Source organism: Peromyscus leucopus, chromosome 8a (genome assembly GCF_004664715.2).
Source record: "Peromyscus leucopus breed LL Stock chromosome 8a, UCI_PerLeu_2.1, whole genome shotgun sequence".
In the NCBI taxonomy this organism is placed as follows: Eukaryota; Metazoa; Chordata; class Mammalia; order Rodentia; family Cricetidae; genus Peromyscus; species Peromyscus leucopus.
The window spans coordinates 51,908,568-51,935,143 of record NC_051085.1 but is presented as its reverse complement, the minus strand read 5'-3'; the positions used below and the strand labels follow the sequence as shown (position 1 = coordinate 51,935,143).

At 44.7% G+C, this 26,576-nt stretch overlaps 1 protein-coding gene across 2 annotated transcripts in view; it reads right to left on the bottom strand.

Moving 5' to 3' along the window:
- Positions 1–26,576, bottom strand: part of Pacrg (parkin coregulated) — a 479,746-nt gene that overhangs the window by 56,720 nt on the left and 396,450 nt on the right. The window lies entirely within an intron of this gene.

Sequence of the window (26,576 nt, the reverse complement as noted above, 5' to 3'; positions counted from 1 at the left end):
CATAGACCCATGATAGCTCCCAGAGCTGGCAGAAAAGGTACCACCGCCATGTTGGGAAGCTGAAGTGGGCAGAGCCAGCAGCCATAGCGCCATTTCAGTCTTAGAATGCTGCAGTTTAAAGCAAAAGATTCACAATAAGACAGATTCAGATGTAATAGTTTACAATGAGTGTAAAATATACGTAGGCTTGAAAGAGACAAAAAAAGTTGATATATACAGTTATATATAAACAAATACATAGTTTTTAAAAATAAAGTCTTTAAAGAGACAGTAAAATTAATATAAAAAATAAGCCACGTAATGCTGTGGGGTGTTCTGTATGTCCTGTGGGAGCCCGTTCTTGGGTTTCTCGTGGCTTTACCCAGCAGGTCCGCATAGAGGATGATTAGGACCACAGGCCTGAGTGCAGGTGTCTGAGATGGTCTGCACTTGGCTGTTTTGTGGGATGGCCTGTATGTCAATTTGCTCTGATTGGTCAATAAATAAAACACTGATTGGCTCGTGGCTAGGCAGGAAGTATAGGCAGGACTAACAGAGAGGAGAAATCAAAGAACAGGAAGGCAGAAGGAGTCACTGCCAGCCGCCACCCTGACAAGCAGCATGAAAAGATGCCGGTAAGCCACGAGCCGCATGCAAGGTATAGATTTATAGAAATGGATTAATTTAAGCTATAAGAACAGATAGTAAGAAGCCTGCCATGGCCATATAGTTTGTAAGCAATATAAATCTCTGTGTTTACTTGGTTGGGTCTGAGTGGCTGTGGGACTGGTGAGTAATAAAGATTTGTCCTGACTGTGGGCCAGGCAGGAAAACTCTAGCTATAACGTAAAGATGAATATTACACAGAGAATCTGGATTGTGTTGTCTTTGGGATTTTTAACTGCAGAAAAACATTTGATCATAAAAGATGTTGAGTTAAACCAGTATGTATATTTTAAAGATTCCTTGACTTTAAAATTTGGATATAAGGATGTGTTGCTTTGGAAAGGAGACTCTGCTTTTGTTTCCACAGAAAGCCAGAGGCTATGGATTTGTTCTAGATTAAGATACATCAGGTTTGACCAGTCAAGAACCCCTGAAAGGTCACCGATGACACCATGGCCCAGATGATTCAACATCCAGAACGGTTTGAAGGTAACTGGCTCAGATGATATACCCTCACAGACTACTCCATAATCCTAAAATTTTCTTTGTGTCCCCATAAGATACAGCGCCCCCCTCAAGCAGGAAGTAGTAAGGAAGCTATGCCCAAATTCCCAAATTATGTGTAATTTTACTTTGTTAAGGTTAAAACCTTCCTTTTTGAAAAAAAAAAAAGAAAGAAAGAAAAGGGGAAGTGCTGTGGGATGTTCTGCATGGCAAATGTGTTGCACTGATTGGTCAATAAATAAAATACTGATTGGCCAGTGGCCAGGCAGGAAGTATAGGCGGGACTAACAGAGAGGAGAATTTAGAGAACAGGAAGGTGTAAGGAGTCACTGCCAGCTGCTGCCATGACAAGCAGCATGTGAAAACGCCAGTAAGCCACAAGCCACGTGGCAAGGTATAGATTTATAGAAATGGATTAATATAAGAGATAAGAACAGTTAGCAAGAAGCCTGCCACGGCCATACAGTTTGTAAGCAATATAAATCTCTGTGTTTACTTGGTTGGGTCTGAGCGGCTGTGGGACTGGCAGGTGACAAAGATTTGTCCTGACTGTGGGCAAGGCAGGAAAACTCTAGCTACAGGGCCTGGGGACTCAGTGATGAAGAGGTGGCAGTCCATTGCCCTGCTGTGCCTACATGTGTACACAGGGGCTTAATTCAACCCCATATCCTGTTTTGGAAATAAAAGACCAACTTCTGAGAAACACAGAGCGAGGCTTGAGTGCCTCAACATGTACTTAGAGATGCACTAAAGACCGGGGTGGTGCAGACACATTCCTGGGTGTCTGCAAAGGACAGAGACAGAGCTGCAGGGACATCTCAGACGTGACACCTCATCATATCACGAGTAAATCCAAGCCAGGTGCATGTCAGGTTCTCCCCCATGGTAGTCTACCCTCACAGTGACTCCTCTGTATGGCAGAGCCAGCAACACCCAGGTGGGGAGAGCTGAGGGAGAGACGGGCCCTTTGTCGATAGGGACGTTTGTTTAATATAGAACCACAGCTTCAAAACTCAAGTGGAATCCATCCATGACACTATCCAGGAATACAATACATGACCATGGGCCTCAGTTACAGAGAAAAGACAGACATGGATAGGACTATGTCTGCTGTCATGGGTTAATACATTTACTCAAACATATCTTGACGTATTAGAAAACAACAGCAACAGAGATAGAAACCCAGACCCACTTAATCACAATGCCGTGTTTCTTTTGGTAGAGAAAAAGACATTTGTGTGCAGATGGAAATATTGGCAAAACAAGGTCTGTTTCGACTTCAGTGTGTGATACGTGATGGAGACCCCTTTAGTGTTGGTTTAGGTCTGAGTGTGCTCATTTGGACATCAAAGAAACAATTTTCTCTGTAATATTTTGAGACATCATCATCTTTTCAAATAAAAGAAAAAGATTTTTTCCCCCTTGCTACAAGTGACACAACGCAATAACCTGGTAAGTGCTATAAAGGTGCTCTGGCTTACACATATTTAATTTTTCCACGGTTACTTTATTAGCTGAGTCCACGGAGGCTGAAACATATTGGATGAGCAATTCCAATTTCCCCTGTTTGTGAGTGTTTGCTAAAACCACAGGAAAATCTGACGTGATCTTATCACCCTTCTGTGTGTGGTGCCCACCTGCTGCCGCTCACTCTTTGGCCTTTTATTAGACGAGGCATTTCATGGGATGGAGGAAAGATAATTGTGCCCTATAAATCAAGGCGAGAGGGCTACAGTGATTACAGCCTACCAGCCGGCAAGTGGCACTTTCTAAAATGCATTAGAGTCGTACTAGAGAAGATGCAGAAACATACAAACAGACTCAGCGCTGCCCTGGGAGTCTGTGCCGCCCTCGGCACACGGCAGCATTCATGGATAGAGTCATGTGCTGATCTATCTGCTGGCCATTAGCTTTCCGTACGACTCAACGGATGATTACCATTTACCTAAACACGCCGCCCGCCCTAAGGACAGGATTTCCACCCAACCCCACAGGCCCCACAGGGCAGGAGGGAGGGTCTCTCTGTGAATGAACCTCAATCAATTCCCTGATTTTTGTCTCAGTTTTCTTGTTGTTGCATGGATGAAAAGAGTCATGAATAGAAAACAGGACCCCAAGAAAGACACAGGGATCGCCCAATGACAGAGAAATGGCTGAGATCTACATGAGCAACCTGGACGTGAGTGGGGGTAATGAAGGGCAAGGGTCGAGGGGAAGAGAGCTTAGGGGAGTGGGAGATCCCAGCTGGATCAAGAACAGAGAAGGAAGAAATAAGAGGCCATGATAAATGAAGACCACATGAGAATAGGAAGAAGCAAAGTTCTAGAGAGGTCCACAAAAATCCACAAAGATAACCCCCACAATAGACTGCTGGCAGTGGTCGAGAGACAGCTGGAACTGACCTACTCTAGTGATAGGATGACCAAACACCCTAATAGTCGTGCTAGAAACCTCATCCAATGACTGAGGAAACTGGATGCAGAGATCCACAGCCAGGCTCCAGGTGGAGCTCCAGGAGTCCAATTGGCGAGAAAGAGGAGGGATTGTATGAGCGAGAATTGTTGAGACCAAGATTGGAAAAAGCACAGGGACAATTAGCCAAACAAATGGAAACGCATGAACTATGAACCAAAGGCTGAGGGGCCCCCAACTGGATCAGGTCCTCTGGATAAATAAGACAGTTGATTAGCTTGATCTGTTTGGGAGGCATCCAGGCACTGGGACCGGGTCCTGTCCTTAGTGCATGAGTTGGCTGTTTAGAACCTGGGGCCTAGGCAGGGACACTTTGCTTAGCCTGGGAGAAGGGGACTGGACCTGCCTGGAATGAGTCTACCAGGTTGATCTCAATCCTTGGGGGAGGCTTTGCCCTGGAGGAGGTAGGAATGGAGGGTGGGCTGGGGGAAGGGAAGGGGTGGGGAGGGAGGAGAACAAGGGAATCTGTGACTGATATGTAAAATTAAATTAAATTATAAAATTAAAAAAATATTTTTTTTAGAAAAAGAAAAGAGTCATGAATAAGGCAGATAAAGCTCAGTGAAGAGGTATTTTGTGTTTTGTTTTGTTTCATGACCTCAGCTTTGGCTCTTATAACAGGGAAAGTAAAAGGAAGGAGAAGGAAGAAATAAAAGAAGGGAGGGAGGGGTGGGGGAGGGGGAGGGAGGAGAGGGAGGGAGAGGAGGGAGAGGGAGGGGAGGGCAGGGAGGGAGAGGAGGGGGAGGGAAGGCAGACAAGCAGTTTACCTCTTGGATAAACCCACTTGGCAGTGACAATGTTGACTGTGAGGCGGAGCATACACTCATTCATACCTTCTCGTTTCCCACCATATTTATTCTCAATGAACGGTGCGAGTCCTGGAGGAGATGGATTTTCTTGAGACTTAGATGCTTCTGTATTTCTGACCACATGCCTCCATCCTTTGAACTTACATGTGGCCTCTAGTTCATCATGTTTCTCCTCCAGCCTCCAAGGCACCAGTTTACCTGGCTTTATGGCTTCTCCATGGCTGTGGAATTCAGCTGCTCCCCTTTCTCTGAGTCAACAATGTGAAGTGTGTTCATCTTTGTTCCAACCACATCCACTAGATCTAATTTCAAGGCTGTGGCATCTGTGTCCTCGCTCAGCCCTGGCCACTTGGATGGCCCTGACTCTACCCATGGGCTCCTCCTTTGACCCTGACTCAGGAAATGAAGAGCTCCTGAGCTGAGCCTATGTGGAGCCAGGTGAGTTGGCACCTGTGGTCCTGGCCACATCATACCCACTAAGGACAGGACAAGTGATTATGAGTAAACAGTCTTCCAAACATCTACTTCTTTGATGTAAAGTTGGAATGATCATACATTTTAAGAATTTGCTTTGAATTCTAACCTGTCATCCTTTCTAGCTTTTTAAAAAATGTGTAAATCTATAAAGGCTTGAGGAAAAAGGTGAGAATTTGGTTAAAAATACCCTAAGTGAGCAGCTGGTTATTCTACTGACTTTAACCCGCGGACATTCTGTCATAAAGGTGTTAACTCCCAGGTACACTGTCACCTTCACCTTCTTTCTGTGACTTAATGAAATCCACATGATGTATAAAATCTTGTCTGTCTCTAAAAACCATGCCTAAAAACACCAAACATTAATTTTCTCTATAACTTATGTGAAGAATTAAAGCGAGATTGGCAGATAAATATATCAAGTAGACTCAAGTTGCCTTTTGAGGAGATTTAAACACATTAAGCGAAATCCAATGCTTTCCTCTTTTCCTTTACAAATAAAAATTCAATAAGAGGGCAGGAGAAATCTCTCTAGAACATGAACACGGCTGAGACACAGGCCTTTGCATCAGTTCACTGAGGGCAAGAACTCGCTCTCGTCACTCACAAGACACTTCTGCTTAGGGCCTGGACCTGAGATTGGGACTCTTGTTGACCACCTCCCTACTCCAAGCAGCACTGTGAAATCTCTCTGGTGGGGGCTTGATTGATGAAAAGAGTTCCTGGTTTGGTAGCTTTTATACCTAAAGAAATTAGCCGTCACGTGACTATCATTGGAGGGAATGTAAGGAGGAATTGGGGGCTGGGGTTCCATGAAAGCTCCTGGTTAGTGAGTATGGTACTGAAGGACCAACACCTTGCAGGTGGCCAGACCATAGATGCTGGCCGTGAGGCAGCTCGGGCCTCTTTGACCCCCTGAACCCACCCCATGGTTGCGGACCCTAAAGTTCCACACCTGAAAGCTGCATTCAATAGCAGAGATTTTATGGATGCTCAGGAGGACACGAGTAGGGATGCTTTCAGGATGGGACTAGTGAGTTTGTGCCTGGAAAGAAACAAACTGCACGTGTGTGTGTGTGTGTGTGTGTGTGTGTGTGTGTGTGTGTGTGTGTGTGTGTGTTTGCGTATGTGTGTCTTTTTCCTTAAAAATTCTCTCCTCAGCCAGGCGGTGGTGGCGCACGCCTTTAATCCCAGCACTCTGGAGGCAGAGGCAGGCGGATCACAGTGAGTTCAAGGCCAGCCTGGGCTACAGAGTGAGTTCCAGGAAAGGCGCAAAGCTACACAGAGAAACCCTGTCTCAGAAAAAATAAATAAATAAATAAATAAATAAATAAAAAATAAAGGAAGGAAGAGAGCTCATAGACACACAGAAGAAGTCTTCACGTGGGGAAAATCTTCCTGTGTCGTACTTTATGATACTGAGCAAAAGTAGGATGAAAAGTATTAGAAATCAGAGGAGAGCCACCCAAAGTGCAACAGTGAGTGTTGTGACCGTCCAGGTTAAAGGTCATTCCCACCTGAGATCATCGGCAGGAAACGGCAAAAACGCCCAGTGGCCACTGGCGGGGGCTTCTTTAGACCTCAACAGCAGAAAGCATCTGTCAAATCACCTTCTCCATCATCCCAGCTCATTCTGGAGACTTCTCTTAGTTAAACTGGTCCAAGTTCTGTTCTGTCTCGGTATTCAACTCTCCCATCCTCCCAATAACACTAAGTTATAGACGCAATCAAAGCATAACCAACATTTTCCATAGACTCAGTCAAACTAAATCAAAACCCTATTTGTCCCTATTCAAGAACTGAGTTGTGAATTCTGGGAATTGATTGGATTTAATGACTTGCTACTGAATATAAAACTCATTTGCTGAAATGAAGACTTTTCCATTGCTCATATTATTCTATTACAAACAAAATAGCTATTGACTTAGCAAAACACTGCATTTAAGAAACAAAGTCATGCCTTCTTGAAAGATGGAGATATGAAAATTTGACCACATAGTCAATGGAAGAGTAAAATTAATTTTTGTGTTGCTGAGTACCATCATTCATGTCATTTATCAGTTAACCAGTTTGGCATGGGAGGATCGGCCAGACCATCTTCTGCACTGCTCCTCAGGGAATGTTCCGTGTTTAGAGATCAGCAAAGGGCCCCAGGGATTTTAGGTTCATGTGAGATATGTGTGTGTTAAGACAGGAACAAATGACACTTGCTGTGTAAATCAAGCATCTTCTCAACAATATATACCGGGGCTGTGTTAGCTGGTCACCACAAGCATTAGCTGAGGACTTGGTTTAGAATGAACAGTGAGCAAACCCCAAAGCTAAAGCCTAGGAAGCTCAACATTATACACCATTACATGTCAGAGGAAGAGGAGATTACAATGGGATTAATTCTACTTATGTTAGTGTCATTTCAAGCTTTCCATTTGACCTCTTAGAAAAACAGAAATGTAGCTCTAATGGGGTGACAGAGAACACCTCATTTAATATTTTTAATCAGGAGGATTGTGCTTTGGATCATGTTACTGTTGGTCTTCAACTTTCATCAAAAGTTTAACGTTTTTGTCTTGTTCGAGAAAAATAAAAAATAAACAACAGCTAATTTATCTCCCTTTTTCGTATTTACTCAACTACATTGGTAAAAATGTTTATATAGAAAATACTAAGTTGGAAATTATGAAATATTTTATCTACTGCAAAAATGGAGTGAATGCAAACCAGAGTGTACGTAATCACAATATAATTTTATGAAACAATGATATAGACAGAAAGTGGTCTCAGACTAGAGAACTGAAGGCTATGTCCTCTTCAGAAACAAACAAACAATCAAACACCACCATGTATTTGGGGTTGATGAAATTCACGATGCTGACTAATTACACCTATATATAAAAATGTTTTATCTGCAATCTCTCAGTCATTCAAGGTTCTCTTAGAGGGAATGCAAATATTTGGTGGATCTTTGCATTGTTTCTGCCTCTTCTTACTACGTTCTCAATCTCTAGAAGGGACATCCTTGATTGGCCATGACCCTTCATTTATATGAAGGTGAGCAGAGACCAAGAATCCTGCACCACACTGCCACCTGACCAACCAGCCAGAGTGCCCAAAGGAGACCCCATTTACCCGACTCCTTCTTTAACGAGTTAGCAGTTAGTTGATGGAATGCTCCAGAAAGCCTGGGCTTGGCAATACAATGGAGATAAAGCTTAGTCTCCTGTGACAAACATGCATTTCCAAGAGGGAAAGATGGAGGGCCAGCACAAACACGGAGAAACAAATTGTAATTCCAGGGGGGCCCAAGCACACAAGGGTGGCCATCTTAAGGTGGCGGTACAAGGGTGGCAGCCAGTCAACTCACTTGGGTGTAAACCGCATTTTGGTTTGAGGGGAAATAGGTACTCTTTGTTAGGTGGGAGGGGAGCAGTGGTTCTTCTCTGGCATTGTTAAGCCACACGGTCCACCGAGCTCTAGCATTTCCTACAGCCGTGGTGGTCCTGGATATGTCAACACACACAGATAGTTGAAGATGAAAAAGTGCTTAGAGATCAGGCATATAACAAGTGACCTTTGGAAAAATCAGAAAGTCTGCAGGTTTCCCCAAAGCCCCTGTCTTATAGGTGACATTCGACAATAATAAAACACCGAACTCAAGTATAAATCAGCTTGCTGGGGGCAGAATTTAAATAGGAACTTATAGTTTAGGGCTCTTTGGAGGATAGCAGGGAAGTTTTGAAAAATTAAAAATAAATCTCTGTAATATAGATGTAAAACCTTTCAAAAGTGAGAATGTCTTCCAGAGAAAGAGACAAGAGGCACTGGCCTGCTGTGGAATTTGAGGCATAGCAGTGTAGTGTTTCCTTGTTGGGGGACAGCCCCCAAGACAGGCCAGCACTGTGCATAGAACAATGCCCTTCTCCAAGGAAGACCCCGAGGAGGTGGAAACAGGTATTTCATATTCTAGAGAAAAAAGAGAGCCACGGTATTGAGATATAAATTTCTTAGTCAAGGATCTCTGGTACCTATTTCTTGGTCATGGTCATTTTCATGGGAGGCAGCTACGGCAATGGGGAATTGAGAGGTTATTTTAAGGATGCTAGGTCTTCTAAAGAGGATACTACATCTTATTAATGGGGCTGGAATGTATCCTGATAGGTTTCAAGATTGTCATTGGATATACAAAAGGAAACCTATTAAGGTTTGTGAGTATTCTACAGAATAGGAGTCCATCTCTGATTCTTCCACCACACTGAGGCATTCTGATGCTGCCTGCCCTCTTTGCTCCTGTGAGCTCCATCCAACTCCAGGTAAATCCAAGTACATCTTAGCCAATAGAATATCCCTCCCCCCTTGGTATTTCCCATTTGGGGATTAGGTCTTTTTACACTTAAATGTGGCCATGTTACTTTCATCTTAAAACTCTGCCTAAACCCAACATTACCAAGACACCCCTGACTTCCCTTCTCAGGCAAATTTTTTGAGCAGGGGATTGACTTCTTTCTTCTGCTCCCAAGGACTTGTTTTCCCTGATGGTGCCAAGCTTCTGTCTCACCCCTCCATCAAAGCTGCTTTCCCCAAGACTAAGGATCTTCTCCACCTTACTTCTTGCTCTTCAGGGATCAGTGGTGGTGCCCTTTTTGTTTATTGCCTTCTTTTGACGTTCATAGAAATAAGCTTCTCTAGTTGGTCTTCTACATCCCTGGCTGTCTCCTCGCTCTGGACTCTCCTTAGGATCTTACTGTCCTAAGTGAGTGTGACCATCCCTGCAGCCGAGGCCACCCGCTTTTGTAAGATGCTCTTTGTCCCTGTGAGTGGAGCAGAGACTGCATGTCAGAAGATATGGGGGAGGTGTGTGTCTCAGTTACCTTGCTCCAGTAGCTGAGGGCTACTGTTCTCCAAATTCCAGGAGAAAGTCACACCTGGGGCAGCTAGGCTCATCTTGTTATAGAAACATGATTCCAAGTTTCTGCTCTTATGTGTTTCATTCTCTTGTGAATAAATATTCCTGGAATGAATGTAACTGTGTGGTCATCCTGAGCCACCAGTCTTGGGCCCTCCCTTTTTAGCCTGGAGCCTTGAGGTTTGTGGAATGCCACCTGTGTTAACAGAGGCCAACATTAAGAGCAGAGTTGGCACAGGTACAGGGCAAGGAGGTGGCCCCTTCATCGAGTAGAAGAATATGTTCATTCTACTTGCTCTAAGTGGTTGTCTACCCACTTCTACATGAGCTGTAGATGAGTAGCCCCCAGGCCAGCAGAGAGGGACAAGGGCTCACTTTCAAACACTGACTGCATGCCTAGCATTCTCTGGTTGGGCTGATGTGGCCCGTCTTGCAAGCCATGGTCTAGAAAGCTCATGTACTTATAACATTCTAGCTCATAGATTCCATTTGTAGGCTACCTCTGCCCAACTGTTGGTGGCTGTGTGGAGTTATACAGATGGACTATTTTCTAAACATCCCAGTTCTGAGCAAGAGCTGTGATTAATGGGGCAATGCCTGTGAGAATTTACTTGGCAATGGGAAGTAGGAGAGGGGTCATCTGGTTCCTCTCTTTGTCCTACATACCACAAAAACATGGTAGGAGAGAGGGCTTGATGCAGTCATTGAGCTTTAGGGACCCATTATCCAACCCAAGTGCAGGCTGGAGTGGGTGTGGCTGTGGAGAATGACTTCTCTGCTGTCTGCCTTCTCTCAGGACCCCAGTTTCTGGATAGATGTGGAGTACAGGAGAAGTAGGCACACTCAGGTTCTGGAACAAAAGAGGGAACACAAGAAGATGCCAAGGAAAAGGAGGGTGATGGAAATGACCAGATGGGCCTTGGTGCATCAGGATAGGTTGCCGCCTTCAGGGGCACTATGTGAAATCACTTTATCATGATGTGCTTGCCAAGTAGAACTGATTCCAGGGCACTTCAGAGTTTCAGAGAAGCCTGTTGCAGGATGTTTGTTTACACTGTGTGAAGATGTGTCACTGTGATTGGTTTTAAAAAGAAGCTGAGTGGCCAAAAGCTAGGCAGGAGAGACTAAGTGGGACTTCCAGAGAGTCTTGGTGCACAAGTGCCAGTGAGACACAGAGGGAGTTGGACATACTGAATAGACAGAAGGTAAGAAGCCACGTGGCAGAATGCAGATTAATAGAAACAGGTTAATTTGAGTTATATAGAGCCAGTTGGGAACAAGCCTAAGCTAAAGGCCAAACTATATAATTAATAATATGTCTCTGTGTCATTATTTGTGGGATGGCAGTCTAAAGAAAGTCCAATGGGAAGGCTTGCTGCATCTGGCGTTCAATGCTGGGCAGATCATGTGGCAGCAAAGTCGTCACCTCTCCCTGCCTGCAGACTCCACTCAGGTGACTTCTCCCCCAAGCCCAGGGTTTCTCCCAGTGCAGTCTCCCTGCAGCAGCCTCTGGACATGGCTCACTCCAGCCCCAAAGGACACTGTTGCAGCTGCTGGAGTCAGCCGCCCATTGCTCACTGGCTCTGTCATTCAGGTGGCCGGTGCCCTCCCATGCCACTTCCTAGCCACTCAGGTTTCTCCTATCAGTCTCCTTAAGTCCTCTTTTCAGGTGGCTCACTCTCCTTCCCCATGCATCCTGTGCATTGAGTGAGCAACTGAAGTTGCCCTAGGCCAGGGCATGCAGCCCGCTGCACTGCACTATCCTGGCTCTAGGCACCCTGCTGTGCCCGCTGCCCTCCTTGTCTGCACAGCTGGGCATTGTCCCTGCAGCTGGCTACCCCCTCACAGCTCCACCATTGCTGCTGTGGAAAAATTAAAAAGTCAGTGGATCTGGTGAGACACTCAGGAATTCTTAAGGGGGGAATTAGGTTTTATTAAAAGAAAGGCATTCCCACATTAAGAATGGGGAACAATATTATGATACAGGAATTTAGGACTATGCATGATTCAACAATGGATGGTTTGAATCTGTTTGATAATTCATGGTCTATCTTAAAAAAGTGGTTTGATATCAGTGCCAAATATGAAAAATTGACTGGTAAGATACAATCCTTAGAAAGATCTGCTAATGAAACTAAGAAAAATATTCACACACAGACAGAGGAATTTAGAGCAGCACTATTACATTATGAAACTGAAGAGGAGTGACCCACTATTACTAGAAAACCAATCTTAGTTTATCCAGTTACCATACAAGAATGACCACCAGATGATATGCACCCCTGAGGCTATGCAGAAGTTAACTGGGATCCTATAGAAATGCTAGATTTGAGAAGATTTAAGGAAGCAGTCATTTCATATGGCATGCACTCACCCTTTGTGAAGCAGATGTTTATTTCATGGGCAACTTGGAACAGAATTATTCCACAAAACTGGAAAGATTAAGATACAACAATATTGGAAACTGGTCCTCAGTTACAATGGAAAATATGGTAGAGAGAGGAATATAGGGACATAGAACAATGAAGTAGGGCTAGAGGTATTGAAATTTCTGAAGTCCAGTTCCTTGGTGAAGGCCAGTATGCTGATTTGCAAAGACAGAGTACATTTGATGATCACACCTTGGCTCTATGCCAGACAACAGCTTTGAATGCTTGGGACAGGGTTGAAGAATCAGGAAGGAGGATTGAGTCATTTACTAAAGTTATACAAGGCCCCAAAGAAACTTTCACTGGTTTGTTTTTGTTTTTTACAAAGATTGACTTCAGCTATAAACAGAATGATATCAGATTCAGAAGTTACACAAATATCTTTGGCTTTTGAAAATGCTAATTCAGAATGTGAAAAGGTGATTAGGCCTTTAAAAGCAAGATCCACACCAATAGATGAGTGGATTAGAAATACAGCTGATATTGAATCTCACAGTTATGATGATACTTGGATAGAAAAGTGATTTTTAAAATTTAAAAAAAAATCAAAAGGTTAGATGTTTTACTTGTGGTAAACAATGTCATCTGAAAAGGGAGTATAGGCAATGCATTCCTAGAAACAATGTTTTTTCCTAGAGATAATCTAAACAGAAGGCCCCAGCTTTCTGGAGTATGCAAAAGGTGCAGCAAAGGCTGGCATTGAACTAATGAATACCAGTCAACACAGGACAGGCAAGGTAACCACTGCCATTGGGAAATGCCTTAGGGGGCCTCTCACAGGCTCCATTGTCAAATTTGGTTCAGTCATTCCCTGTCAGCATTGGGAACTTCTCCACAAAGCAATTAAATGACTTATTGCTTGTTGTTAAAAGCCACACTGCTCTGGATCACAGAACAGCTTTAGTAGATATAACAAAACTTTCAAGAGAGATCATAAAACAAGTATTTTGGAAAACTTCTATAAATGATCAAAGACAAAAGCTAAAAATACAAATAAATAGCATTGTAATGGAAGGTTTACTAGACACAGGTGCAGATGTAAGAATTTCACCAAAATGTTGGCAACCAGATTGGCCTCTTCAGGAGATAAATCTAGGGATTGGAATTTTATCTCAGGTAAAACAAAGTACAGGGTGGGTTGAGTGTATAGGACCAGAAGGACAGGCAGGGAAAGTGTGAAGGGTCAGCTGATCATTTCTCCATTGTGCCGTGGACCAATCAGGTTCTTACCCCAATATCTGACTCCCGAGTTTTATTTAATAATAGAACAATAAAGACAATCGCTTCAGCAGCCAGGGCCTATATGGGATCATCCACATTATGAGGCTATGACATCACTGTATGGAAGGGCAGTCATAGCAGCCTACAGTGCAGCTTCCTTTCAGGGCCTTTAGAGGGTCCTTCACTTTACCAAGGAGTACGATGAGGACCCAGCTTTTAATGGCAAGGGCTCCTCTTTGTTCTGAAGGCAGCTTTGTGGCATGATGTTGAGAGGGTCATGGGAGAAGACGAGTGAAGAAGGAATGAGAAAACAGTAAGCACCACCATGGAGGGTGGGAGGGACCTGGTCCTCGCTGCTCATGTGAGGCAACCGTATGTACAAATCCTCTGCAAAGAGGCTTGGCTCAGGACATGCCGTCCCTGGGAAGGAAGCAGAAATGTGAAGAGCCCTTCCTGCTGCCACTACAGAGGACGCCAGGGGCAGCAACACCACATTTGCTGCTTTCGTGACGTACTCCCATGCCCAGAGGCAAAGCACCGGGGAGTTTCACTGTCAGGTCAGAGCTGAATTTGGTTTGAAATCACAGAGTGGAAACTTCTGGGCAGGGGGATGACCTCTACTGTCACCTAGAGAAGGTTTGGGAAGATGTGCCAATCAAGAAAGTAAGGTACGGAGCCTGCTGATCCCCCGGAAGGGCACTTGGCCTGTTTCTCACCCATCTTCACTTCACTTGTTTGTTTTTAATTCCTCACAGTAAAGTTTTCTCCTAGGACAACATAAGGTTTTTTCCCCCCTCAACACCATTTGGTGATATTATGTGGGAAATAAGATAACAACAAATTAAAGGAACTACTAAAAATGAAACAGCTGTTAATACACTGTCCTGCAGAAAGGGACCACAGCAGAGAAGAGGCCTGATGATCTGGTTTGTAAACTTCCTGTCCTTTTTTTCATAGGCCTGGAATTTATCCCTTCCCCATCCTATTGGCTTAGGACATAGAGCCTTATCCAATCAAGAACCTGGAGGCTGCTCTCCTTTCTAGGCTCAGTCACTAGCAAAGGACCTACAACTTTCCAGCTCTCAGAGGGAGACAAGCAGACTGCCAGCTGTGGGGGACCCCAGCTTAACTATACTTGTGATGGACACTAGTTCACCTCAAATTGACAATGGACCACAGAAAGTTTCCTTTCTTACAGATACCATGAAGAAGCCATGAAGTTGGCAGGAAGGGAATCAATCGATAGCCCTGCTGTGCTCAAGCCCAGGTCCCGGGCTGTGGCCAACAGTTTGATCTAGCAAGGTGACCACACCCAAGACACTTTATGAGACCAGGAAGGGGAATTCCAGGAGCAAACCTTCTGCCAAATGGGAACTCTCAGAAGTGGATGTTGAAGGGAGGCAAGGAAAGAGCCACTGAACTTCTCGGGGCAGACATGAAGGTCAGTCCTTTCAGGGCAGGAAAACCTTTCTGTGGTGTGAACACAGAACAGGAAGGTCTACTTTCTCTAGGGAGAAAGGAAGCTACTCACTTCAAAAATTTTAGTTTTGTGGAGTTTGATCATTTTCATTCATTTATTTACTTTTGAGACAAGACCTCATATAGCCTAGGCTGGATAGAAGTCATGTTACGACTGAGAATAAGCATGAACTCTGATCCTTCTGCCTCTATCTCCCATCTGCTCAGAATTACGGGTTTTTGAATAATGAATTTCAAACCTGAATGTGACTGCACTAGTGGGTGACTATTCCAGTCTGTGTGTGTGCTAACAAAGATTTCTTCAGTTTATAATAAATGTTCTACTCGGGGAAGTTTTTGCCGTTTCCGTCCATGTAAAGCTACATCTGCCGCTGCCAGCATGGCTCAACGCACATCCTGAGATGATGGACATCTGCTCATTCGTGAAAGATGTCAGGCCAGTAGGATCATCTCACTGTTCCCTCCTTATCCTTATACATTGTAAGTTTGGTACATCTTCAACTTCTAAGCTCAACAGAGCAGTGAGAAGTCATATTTTCACATGCTGTGAAAACTAGCATGCCCTCTTGTATGGCTTACCATGGTTTTTAATCCAATTGGCTATTTCTACCACAGTCAATGTAAATGAAGGGACTACTGTCCAGTTATAGTTTGACATTTCCCTGCCAAACAAGCCCTGCAGAAGCTGCTGGGGGGCACTTCCCAGGTCCCTCAAAGAACTAAATGGAGCCTCCTAAAGGCTATCTCTCTGCGGGTGTTGTCCCTCAAGACCGACCGGGGGCTGACTGGCCCAGGGTCATCCTTTTCCATGGACAGCTTGCATGTAGCAATGGCAGGCTGAGGGGTGGACACAAGACCAGCCTCTCTACTTTAACTCATGGTCACTTGGGGCCATGAAGGTGGTTCAATCTGCTGCCCACTCACATTTCTTTTATTCTGTTTCCTGAGATAACTTTATTACGGTGTAAAACTATTCAATTATGAAGGCCGGGCGGTGGTGGCGCACGCCTTTAATCCCAGCACTCGGGAGGCAGAGCCAGGCGGATCTCTGTGAGTTCGAGGCCAGCCTGGGCTACCAAGTGAGCTCCAGGAAAGGCGCAAAGCTACGCAGAGAAACCCTGTCTCGAAAAACCAAAAAAAAAAAAAAAAAAAAAAAAAAAAAAAAAAAACTATTCAATTATGGATTTAATGATTTATTTTTCCTTACTTCTTTCTTCTTCTTTCTCAATTCTTCCCTCACTCCTTCCCTTCTTTCTTTTCTTTCCTTCTTTTTTTTTTCTGACAGGGCTTTATGCGATTTGCCCTGTCAATTTGTCCTCAAACTTGCAATCCTCCTGCCTCTGCCTGCTGTGTGCCCATGTCCTGCTTCTGAAGAATCTCTATTATTATTTCTTTTCTTGGTCTTTCTTTCTAGGGTAGACTGCCCAAATGCCTGGGCTCCTTCAGGGTGACTGTCAACACCATGTTTGTGATCATGTAGAAAATGGTACTGGAAGAGAAGGAATACTTTTCTGTGCAACTTGACCTTACTCTATCTCTTGAGCTCAGCACATTCATGCTGGCAGGAGCAGCCTGGGGGACCTTAACACCCAGACACTATTCCTGAGAATTCTAGTCTCTTTCTTCAGCACACACACTCACATGCTGATAAAAGCTCCTTATTGTGTATCGGTTTTCTTGACTTTTCAATTAGCAGCATGTTCTATAACATATGTTTCAAAGATTGCTCAGCGTTCACTCTCATAATCTCATTGGCTCAATGACTTGATTTATTTGGGAGCAATGTTCCTTCACTTACTGAATTTGGTGTCCCCTGAATTGTATAAGACCAAGATATAGCCCGTATCTTGGTCACCAAGATGTAGCTGTATGGATTCTCAGATTCTGAAGCAGTGTGACATACATCCCAGAGCTGTTTGATTGGAAACATTCCCTCAGCTACCACTGTGCGGGTCCCCAGGACCTGGGTACTCTGTTTCTCCAGTGAAGGAGAGGCGAAGTCTCTGTAAGAGTCCTCAGTCTCACATATATGTAAGGTCATGGAAATAAGAATTGTCTAGGGATATAGAGGAAGGCAGTCAGCCATTCGAGATCCATGATCACAGGGGGGAAGGGGCTGCTGCCTACAGAAGTATGGCTGTGGACTTTGTCACAGTATGTGGACTCTGTCTCCTTGTACGTAGGCCTTCTTGACTGGGGTCTGACATCTACCTAGACCTGCCTACGTTGGTCCCACTCTTGTCCCTGTGGTTAGGACTGAGGACCTGTTGCAGTGGGTGATTTTCCTAAGCCTGGTTGGCACTGTGGGGCTGGCCTGGAGGGTTGGACATTAACTACACAACCTACAAGACGGTGGCTTCCCAGAGCCTGAATGGTCCCTTGGGATTTGCACAGAGTGTAGCTGGCCTTTGGGGCATTATACTGAGACCAACAGGGTGGCACCCCATTTTTGTAGGGATGTTGGCTTCCCTGTAGCTGTCCTATCATGAACTACACTTGTGCTGAGACCCCGTTCCTACTAGGGGTCACCTGACGTTTTCATGGCAATTTGGAAGATTCACTTGGAACTGGCGGGTCCTGGTGGCTTTCACAAAGCTCTGCACGGAGACTGCAGTTTGGTAGATGCAGCAGCAAACACTAGAGGTTGTTCTCTTTGGCTCAGCTCCCGTCAGATTCCTGGGACGGTGCAGGTGAAAGCAGTCAGCTGGGACAGTGAGGCTGCAGCGCTAGCCAACGGCAGAACCTTCAATGACGCGCGTGTTTTTCTGAGAAGGTGCTTATCGGTGATAAATAGTTAATACAGCCAGGCAGAAAGGGAGGGAAGGACAGCAATGTGCTAAGCATGACAGTTCACAACTATGATGAAGCTGTTTTCCTGTAGTGTGTGTGTGTGTGTGTGTGTGTGTGTGTGTGTGTGTGTGTGTGTGTGTGTATGGACTGGTGGGTATATGTGTAGTGTTCACCGACAGATCCTTGACACAGTCAGAGTGTCCTCTTAAACTGTCACACCCTAAGTTACATTTCAGACTTTTCTTCTGTTTCACAGGTAGTCGATCTCGGCACTAAGTCTAATTTCCAGGTATCTATAAATATATTTCTCTAAAAAGACTGCATTGAGTTAGCTGTTTCCTCTTAGGTTTTCTTTCCCTTTGCTCTCCATGGAAATCTGCTGGTCCCCTGTTTCTCCTCTACCTCTTCCTCCACATTAGGGTCCAGGGTAGCTGCCCTGATGATATCAAAGTCCCTCCCCATTGGTCTCTCTCCCCTGGGGAGGGATGAATCTCCGTGGTTTCCTCCATCAACTTCTCCTGAGTCCCTCAGGTCAATTCTAAGGAAGTAGGCACATACACTCCCAAGAGTCTTCAGAGGAGGCTACAAAGACCTTGCTTCTTGTGACAAACTTTTCTGGGCTGGGGGGTGGGGGGGGGGTGGGGTTGGGGAGAAGAAAAGCATAGTCTACATTTTATATGTTCATTCAAGAAACGGTTCCTCAAACCCTCCCTAATGCTGCGGCCCTTTAACACAGTTCCTCATGCTGTGGTGATGCCCAGCCTTAAAATTATTTTGTTGCTACTTCACAACTGTAATTTCGCTACTGTTATGAATCGTAATAGAAATAGTTTTGGAGCTAGAGGTTTGCCAAAGGGGTCACGACCCACAGGTTGAGAACTGCTGGCAAGGATCTTCGCCACTTGCTTCTTGGGTCCACTACTCACAAAGCATGGGTGTATCTCAAACACTTCCGGCCACCCACGACTGCTAAGTGGTGTGTTTACTGCATGTGTTTGTCACGATGGATCTCTTACTTTTTAGGGTCTCTCATCCTGGCTTCCTTGCAAGCCTCTCTCTCCTTCCAGCTCTGTTGAATGTTGGGGTATCAGGACTCCATTGATGGCAATTGCCCTCACTCATTTAAACTTCCTTTGGATGACCTCGGCAACCAAGAGAACCATGCAAGGGGCTGGCTTTTCAGCCCAGGCATTGTGCTAAGACAGAGCATCCCTGAAGCGTGTTTGCTCTTGCTCACCGGCCGCTTCCATCGTGATGCTCCATAGGAGCTTAAACGCAGCATTCTGAGACCAAAGTCAACAGATAGATGCCCCAAAGACATGGTCACTTTTACATTTAGCATTAAATCAATGGTACCGATATGTTCCTAGTAAAGATTTTACTAAGCTAACTCCAGAAGAGGCAGAAAACCCAGCAAGCGGCGACTGGCAAGTTATTAAAGCTAATAGCAGACAGGCCTCAAAATCTATCAACACGGCTTTAGAACTTTCCAATTTAATCCTATCTAAACCCTGTGAAGGAGGGGAGGCTACAACGTGCTCTCCCTTTTCATGGTGGTAACACAGTGACTCCCAAAGCTGACAGAATACTTCTAACACAGACAATTTTCTTGAATATTACACAACCTTTACTTAATTAAAAGGGTTTTGTAGCATATGGCAAGAAAAATATATCACTACCAAATTTAAAAAGGTATTTTTTTGAACATATGAGTATGACAACAGAAAAATTACAAACAGAACAAATTGAAATATGGTATTAAGTCAAGACTATACAGCTTAGGTTAGGGCACAGCAAAGGACATTTCTACAAAAATGCTAGTATTTTCTCAAGCCAGAATTAAGGTGAGTGATAAAAATGCCAGACTTTCCCATTAGAGTGTAGAGCAAGTCAAGATGTCAACCGTTGCCATGACTACTTTAAACTGTTATTGATGTGGGACTTGAAAGAACCTATGCCCTACAGTGGTGGAGGTTGCTGGGAGGTGCTGGTCTGAGGACACAGCACTCCAGACAGGGACAGCAAATCCAAGGGATTTAAGATACACATGGGGACTAGCCATGATAATAGTTTACATTCTTTAAAATGTGTAGTTGTATTTTCTTTTATGTATATGAGAGTTTTGCCTGTATGTATAGATGTATGCATGTATGTATGTATGTGCACCATGTTCATGCCTGGTGCCTGTGGAAGCCAGAAGAGGGCATCGGTTCTCTGGGATTAAAGCTATAGGGAGTTGTGAGCCACCCTGTGGGTGCTGGGAAGGGAATCCAATTCTCCATAAGATCAGCAAGTGCTCTTAGTTCCTGGCTGTCTCTCCAGCCCATACAGTATATCCTTGAAAAATGCTGATTGGCTGTAAAAAGTGTTCACAAAATGATAGCTATGTCAGATTATGAATATGTTAATTAGTCTATTTGGTCATTCATACACAGAGATACATATTCAAAGATCATCTTGTACATAGCAAACAATATTTAATCTGTCAATTAAAAATGATTGTTAAAATAATACTTAATGGCATTAAACAACAGAAACAGCTTAAAAAGGAAATACAAGGGGAGCCACTTTCAAATTTCATGATTAATGGAAAACATAATCAAGCAAAATGATTATAAATAAGATGATATAATACACAAAATATGCATGGCATAGCTGTGTGAGTGATTATCAGTGAGAAAATATATTAAAAGAAGTGGACAGAAAAGCATGGTTTCAGCAGTGAAGATAATTACAACAAATAAGGTCCAAGACTGGAGTGAACTTAGAAGGAAATGGAGAGCGTGACACAGAGAACTTCAGACCTTACCGAAGCGTTCAGTAAGAGCTAAGGCTACAATAACGATTCCACCTGAAACGTCCGTTAATTTAACATGAGCCTTCCTAGAAAACTAGAAAATCCAGTTTCCAAAAGAGGAGAAACATATGGGGCAAAACGCAGGTGAATGAATAGCCCGGAGAATCCTAGAAAGAATGTTAGTGAGTGGGAATCCCCCCTGGGATGCTTAGAACCCTACTGGCCTGGAGGGTAGGTGCTGTGGACTGTATGGTGACCCCTGCTGCCTGACAAAGTCCAGCATTTTGATGTTGCAGACCACACTTCTCCAGCACCTTTTTACTTTTATTATTAATTATTCTCACTGTTAATGCCTTTCCCTTTGGGAAATTTTGTGTGAGCTTTGGTAAAGGATGAAAATGTGTACAAGGGTAGCGTCTCTGGACAAAATAATTCTTTGGAAAAAAAAAATCCCCACCACCTAGGAACCAGGAATTCCATTGTGCCCTCCTAATTCCACCATAAACAGGAAAGTTGGAGGTTTACTAGACACACCTGATCCCAAGGATGGGATGCCTACAATTCATATCCCTAGGCATTAAGGACAAGAGTTCAGTTAATAAATACAGAGAAGTCAGAATGGTACGCTACAATGGGAAAAGAGTAAGATACCAGAACTTTCCCTTTAGGGAGCATTATGAGGGGAACAGGCGCATAAATACCAAGACTAAGAAACTGTAATATAGTGTCTGCTCCCCAGAAGAAGCCCTTTTCCCAAGGCCAGGGATAAGGGTCTCCATTCCCTGGGGGCTTGAAGAAAGTTCCTGCTTGCTTAAGCAGTCCTTCTTCTTATCTCTAGCAAGAGGAACTTGTGGCCCTTCATTAACATGAGATTGCTGCCTATTGCCAAGGTCAAAGATTCCTCAACCCCTGATCTCAAGCCACACCCCAGCTCACAAGCCCCTTGTCTCACAGTGAGACCTATGTGCAACTCTACAGTATAAAAGGTATTTTTTCAGTTAAGCACACTGGCAGCCATCCTGATTCATCCTCAGATCATGTATGTCGGCCCGTTCCCCACTCCCAGACTCAGCACATCCTCTTTGGGACCTGAAACCCCCACCCCACCCCCAGTCCCTCACCCACCCCAACCCCATCCCCCCTGGAGCAGGTTTCTGGCAGGTAGGCATGCCACATGTGGCTATTTGAAAGTTAAAATAACTGAAAATAAAATAAAATCCCCAGTTTCTCAGTGGGACTAACCACAATTTTAGGTTGAGCATGGCGAGAGACTACAGAACATTTCTACAGTTGCAGAAGGTTCTGTTGGGCAGTGTTCTTCTACCCAGTGCTGTGATGGTCACTATGAATTGTCACCTTGATAGAATCTTGAATCATATCCAAGAAGGGGTGTCAGGGGGAGATGATCTTGATTATGTTCACTGAGGTCGGAAGACCTGCCCACTGTGGGTGGCACCCTTTCTGGACTGTATGAACGAGAGAAAGCCTCCGGACTGAGAATGCAGTGTGACCAGCAGCTTCCAGTCCCTGCTGCCGTGATGGAGCACACCTTGAACTGTGAAACAACAAACCCTGTCTCCCTCAAGTTGTTTTTGCCAGAGTGTTTGATCACAGCAACAGGACAATCAAATGCTGACAATAATAAGACAAACGCTAATAACTAGAACTTTGATGCTGAAGGAAAAACAGTTAAGCACAGAACTGAGCCCACATTGGATCCAAATAATGGAAAATTTAGCACGTATGTTAACTACTTACTATTGCTATGAAGAGACACCATGATCAAGGCAACTTATAGAATGAAGAGTTTATTGGGGCTTACAGCCCGTAGGGTTGGAGTCCGTGACCATCAGGGTGAAGAACATGGCAGCAGGTGGGCAGGCATGGAGCTGGAGCCATACCTGAGAGATGACATCTTGAGACAACAACCTCAAGGCAGAGAAAGCTAAATGGGAATATCATGGGATCTTTTGAAACCTCAAAGCCCACCCCCAGTGACACACCTCCTCCAACAAGGCCATATCTCCTAATCCTTCCAAAACAGTCCCACCAGTTGGGTACCAAGCATTAAAAAACATGGGCCTATGGGTGCCATTCTCATTCAAAACACCACAGCCTGTAATGGAAGTTGTTTGAAGGGTGAGGAGAGGGGATTTTATTTTTCATATGGTTTTTAAAGGCCATTGACTGAAGAAACAAAGCTTAGCGTTCTGTCTTGTCCATATGAATATAAATGCCAGCTAGAGCAAGGATTTCAAATGTAGCAATAAGACTCAGCCTAACTCCTTTCTGTCCTGTAGGATCAAGTTTACTACAACCCTGGAGTGGGGATATCTGCAAAAATGCAACCGGCCAAAGACTAACTTCCCAAACTTTCCAAGAGCTCATGCAAAGGAATAAGAAAAGAGCCAAGAATATTTAAAAAGGGACTTTATAATAAAATAAACCCAAACGGCCTACAATCCTGTGAGAAGACAGCCTTGCTTACCACCAAAGAAACAGCCAACCCTCGCAGGAAACACCCCTCCTCCAGAGACAGTCTCCTCCTTCACCCCAGTGTAACCCAGATAAAATGCCAGTCCACACCCTCAGCTACGGTCAGATTTTGCACATTGTCCCAGGGGCATCTTTTGTGGCAAAACAACAACTCCCCAACGAAACAAACAAACAAACAAACACCCCAAGACAGACTCGGGGGTTGCATCATTTGTGATGTCCCTTCCTTACCTGCCACAGTCCTTCAGGGTTTTCCCTTGCTTTTCAAAAGCTCCAGGGCCAGGTCTGTGTGGCACTCTTGAAGTATGAGTTTGCCTCCCGGTCAGGGATATCACATTCCATTCCATCAGGTGGCACACAGTTTTGGGTGCCCTTTCATGACCATGGAAACCTTGGTCCTTCTGTTAAGATGTTATTCTCAGGGCTGGGGAGATGGCCCAGCAGTGAAGAGCACTGATTGTTCTTCCAGAGGACCCAGGTTCAATTCCCAGCATCCACATGGCAGCTCACAAACTGTCTGTAACTATGGTTCTGGGGGGTTTGACACTCTAACAGAGGCCAAACAGCAATGCCCAAGAAATCAACACAATTTTTAAAAAGATGCTATTCTCCATAGTAAAGCCAGTTTTCCTTCTTTGTAGCTAACACACACTTTATCAGAGGATGCTGTGATAGTGTGGGGAAGCCTGTGAGCTAGATGCTGTGAAATAATGACTCATATGTATATTAATGTGAGCTCATTAACTCCCAACGTGTTCAACAGATTACACATCATTTTCCTACCCTTCATGCTGCTGCTAAGGCTGTTCAGGAACTGGCATCAGAAGCCCTTCCAAGCTGACACCCTATGCCCTCCTGTACATTTCCCTCCCCCTCCTGAACACTCCCCTCCCCCTCCTGAACACTCCCCTCCCCCTCCCTTCTTCTAGCATTTTCCTTCTTCCTGGCACAGTTCTATTCCAGGTTCTTCCTGGTCTTCTCCTGCCTGGATCACGCTTCCAGACTTTTCTCCAAGGAACACCAGTCCCTTTGTGGGGAGGATGGCATTTGGAGGCCAAAATACAGTTGCTAGACATGCTCACTGCTGCAGGGTTGTGGCCCCAGGTCCTCTCAGCGGGCAGAGGTAGGACACAGATGTCACAGCTATGCTTATTTCTGTCGAGCTACATACACTGTAAATGACGAGCTCATGCCAGCACCGTTTCCCCAGTCCCAAGCCAGCCAGCGTCACAGGATCTTCTCTGATTTCCTGTCTTCCCACACAGGTGACTCCTTTGACTCTGACTATCCTCTGCACAGTGCCGTGTTTGATGCTCTTCTTGCCCCTGACACGCTAATGCCCATCACAGGGTCACAGCACTGCTTTCTCATCGTGCGCATGCCCCCTCTGCAGGCTCCGATCCCGCTCTACGTTACCACGGCACTCTTGACTACATGCAGATCCTGACTGCTCAGGCCCCTTGGGTGGCTTTGGACTAATTTTTGAGGACCAGAACACTGTGCAAGACACCCCCTTCCTGGGTCTAAATCAGCTCTTTCCTTATTTTTGTATTTTGGGGCCAAGCTTGGGGTGGGGGTGGGGGGCTGCGAAGCTGGGAGACTCCACCGTTTGAAGTGCTCTTCCGGGAGAGCGTGAGGACACCACCCCTCACTGCTGTAAGACGTACTACATGAGGGAAATGTTTCTGTCAGTCATTGTGCCGTGTGCAGTTGTGCTGAGAATCACAGCAAGTTTGCTCTTTTCACAGAAATTAACAGTTCTTTGATAGACCTCTGGGGTCTGTTCCCTCACTCTATATGATAGTGTCTCTACCACGGGGGAAGTACATCAAAGCCCAGGATAGATGTCTTCATTGAACCAGCGCTACAGATGAACACAGGCTTCGGGAACATTCCTGTGAAAAGTGTGGCAGTTGGTAATTTGCACATGAGCATTAAAGAATCACCACGTTGCCTGGAGGAGAATTTCCAACTCTGTCAGAAAAAGGTCAGCTTTAAGTGCTGCTGTCATATTGGCAGTGTTGAGCAGAGGGAATTTAAAAGGAAGGAAGAGTCTCCGGCTAGAACCTATCAGGGAGGCCTAGGAGGGGAAAAGCAGCATTGTTAAAGAGGGTTCCAGGGGAGTGAGGGAGACTTTTATTAAGTCAGTCTTACTTGAAGGAAGACATTTTTACATTTTAAGAAACTTTGCATCTTTTTAAGGTCTGGTCTAAACGGGACATAAAACTTAGCAGGACTGGGAGAAGTGACCAGGACAACATTTGGGGTCCTGAAATGAATTCCTCCCCCCCCCAATGAGGCTATTCCATGATTTACAGAGCTCAATGTTCATTTAATATCTCTGTCTTTGCCATTGTAATAAGGGGGTTCCTTTTTTCAGCAACTCAAGGCTGTATCCGTAAGTACTGGCCAGGAGCAACATAGAACTTACATTATTGTACTCATAGTGCAAGGAGGAACACACACACACACACACACACACACACACACACACACACACACTCATCTATCAGGTTAGAACTTCTAAGTCCATGGCTTGTCCTCTGCCCTTCCGTATGATCTCCCATATGCCCAGTGGGTGTAGTTGTCTTTATCTTCATACTCAAGAGTGATTGACCCCTGTGTCCTGGGCCTTGTATTACACTCTTGAAGGGCATTGTCCATTATAGCACAGATAACACATTGGCATGGAATTACCTAAACTTCTCGTATGGTTCATTTACAAGGACTTTGAAAGGACTCTACTGCGCTCACAGGAGCAGCCCACTAAAGCATGGCAGATCCCACACTGTGTGGGCTTGCTCTTCTTGGTCTGTCTGCTCCTTTATCTGAGTGCTCTGTTGTCTTCAGTAAGACTTTACAAACACATGGAAGATGGAGCTATGGCTCCCATGAGCACAGGCAGCATGTCCGTCATGACAGTGGTCCTACTGGGAACATTTGCCAGTGATGAAGAGGCACAGCCCTGGGCGCAGAGCCCAGGTCCTCCGGTGGGCACACGGGCTAGATGCCAGAGGAGACTTGGTTCAGGGATATCAGACATTTCTCAAGAATGGAGAGTGGGTGTTAACTAGCCATCTCAGCCTTGCTTATTGCTGACTTCTGACTTAAATGAAAAATGTGAAGGTGCGTGTTTGCATATTTTAGATAGAAGGGGCAATTACGAGCATTTTTTAGTTGTTAATTTTCAATACCGTATTTCCTTTGTGTTGGGACGCTTCATACTAAATGACAGTTTGAATGTGCTGGAGCCTCAACTAGGTTAGTATACATTTATTCACACATTATGAAAAAAAAATCAATGTGAAGGAAATTAAAAAACTCAGTATGGTCATAATACCCCTTTAGAATAAACATTATGTTGCCATTGTCTCATTTTGGGCTATTCTCATCTGTGAAGTTAGCTAATCCGTGTAGCTCAGCCATCAATAGTAACAATTATCTGTTGTTTGTATCCTTCAATCTCTAGTTCATATCCAGCCAGCCACCCCTTGTGGGTTTTTTTCCGTGATGTAGACTTAGGAAATGATTAACAAAATAAAACGTGGTGTCAGCTTACA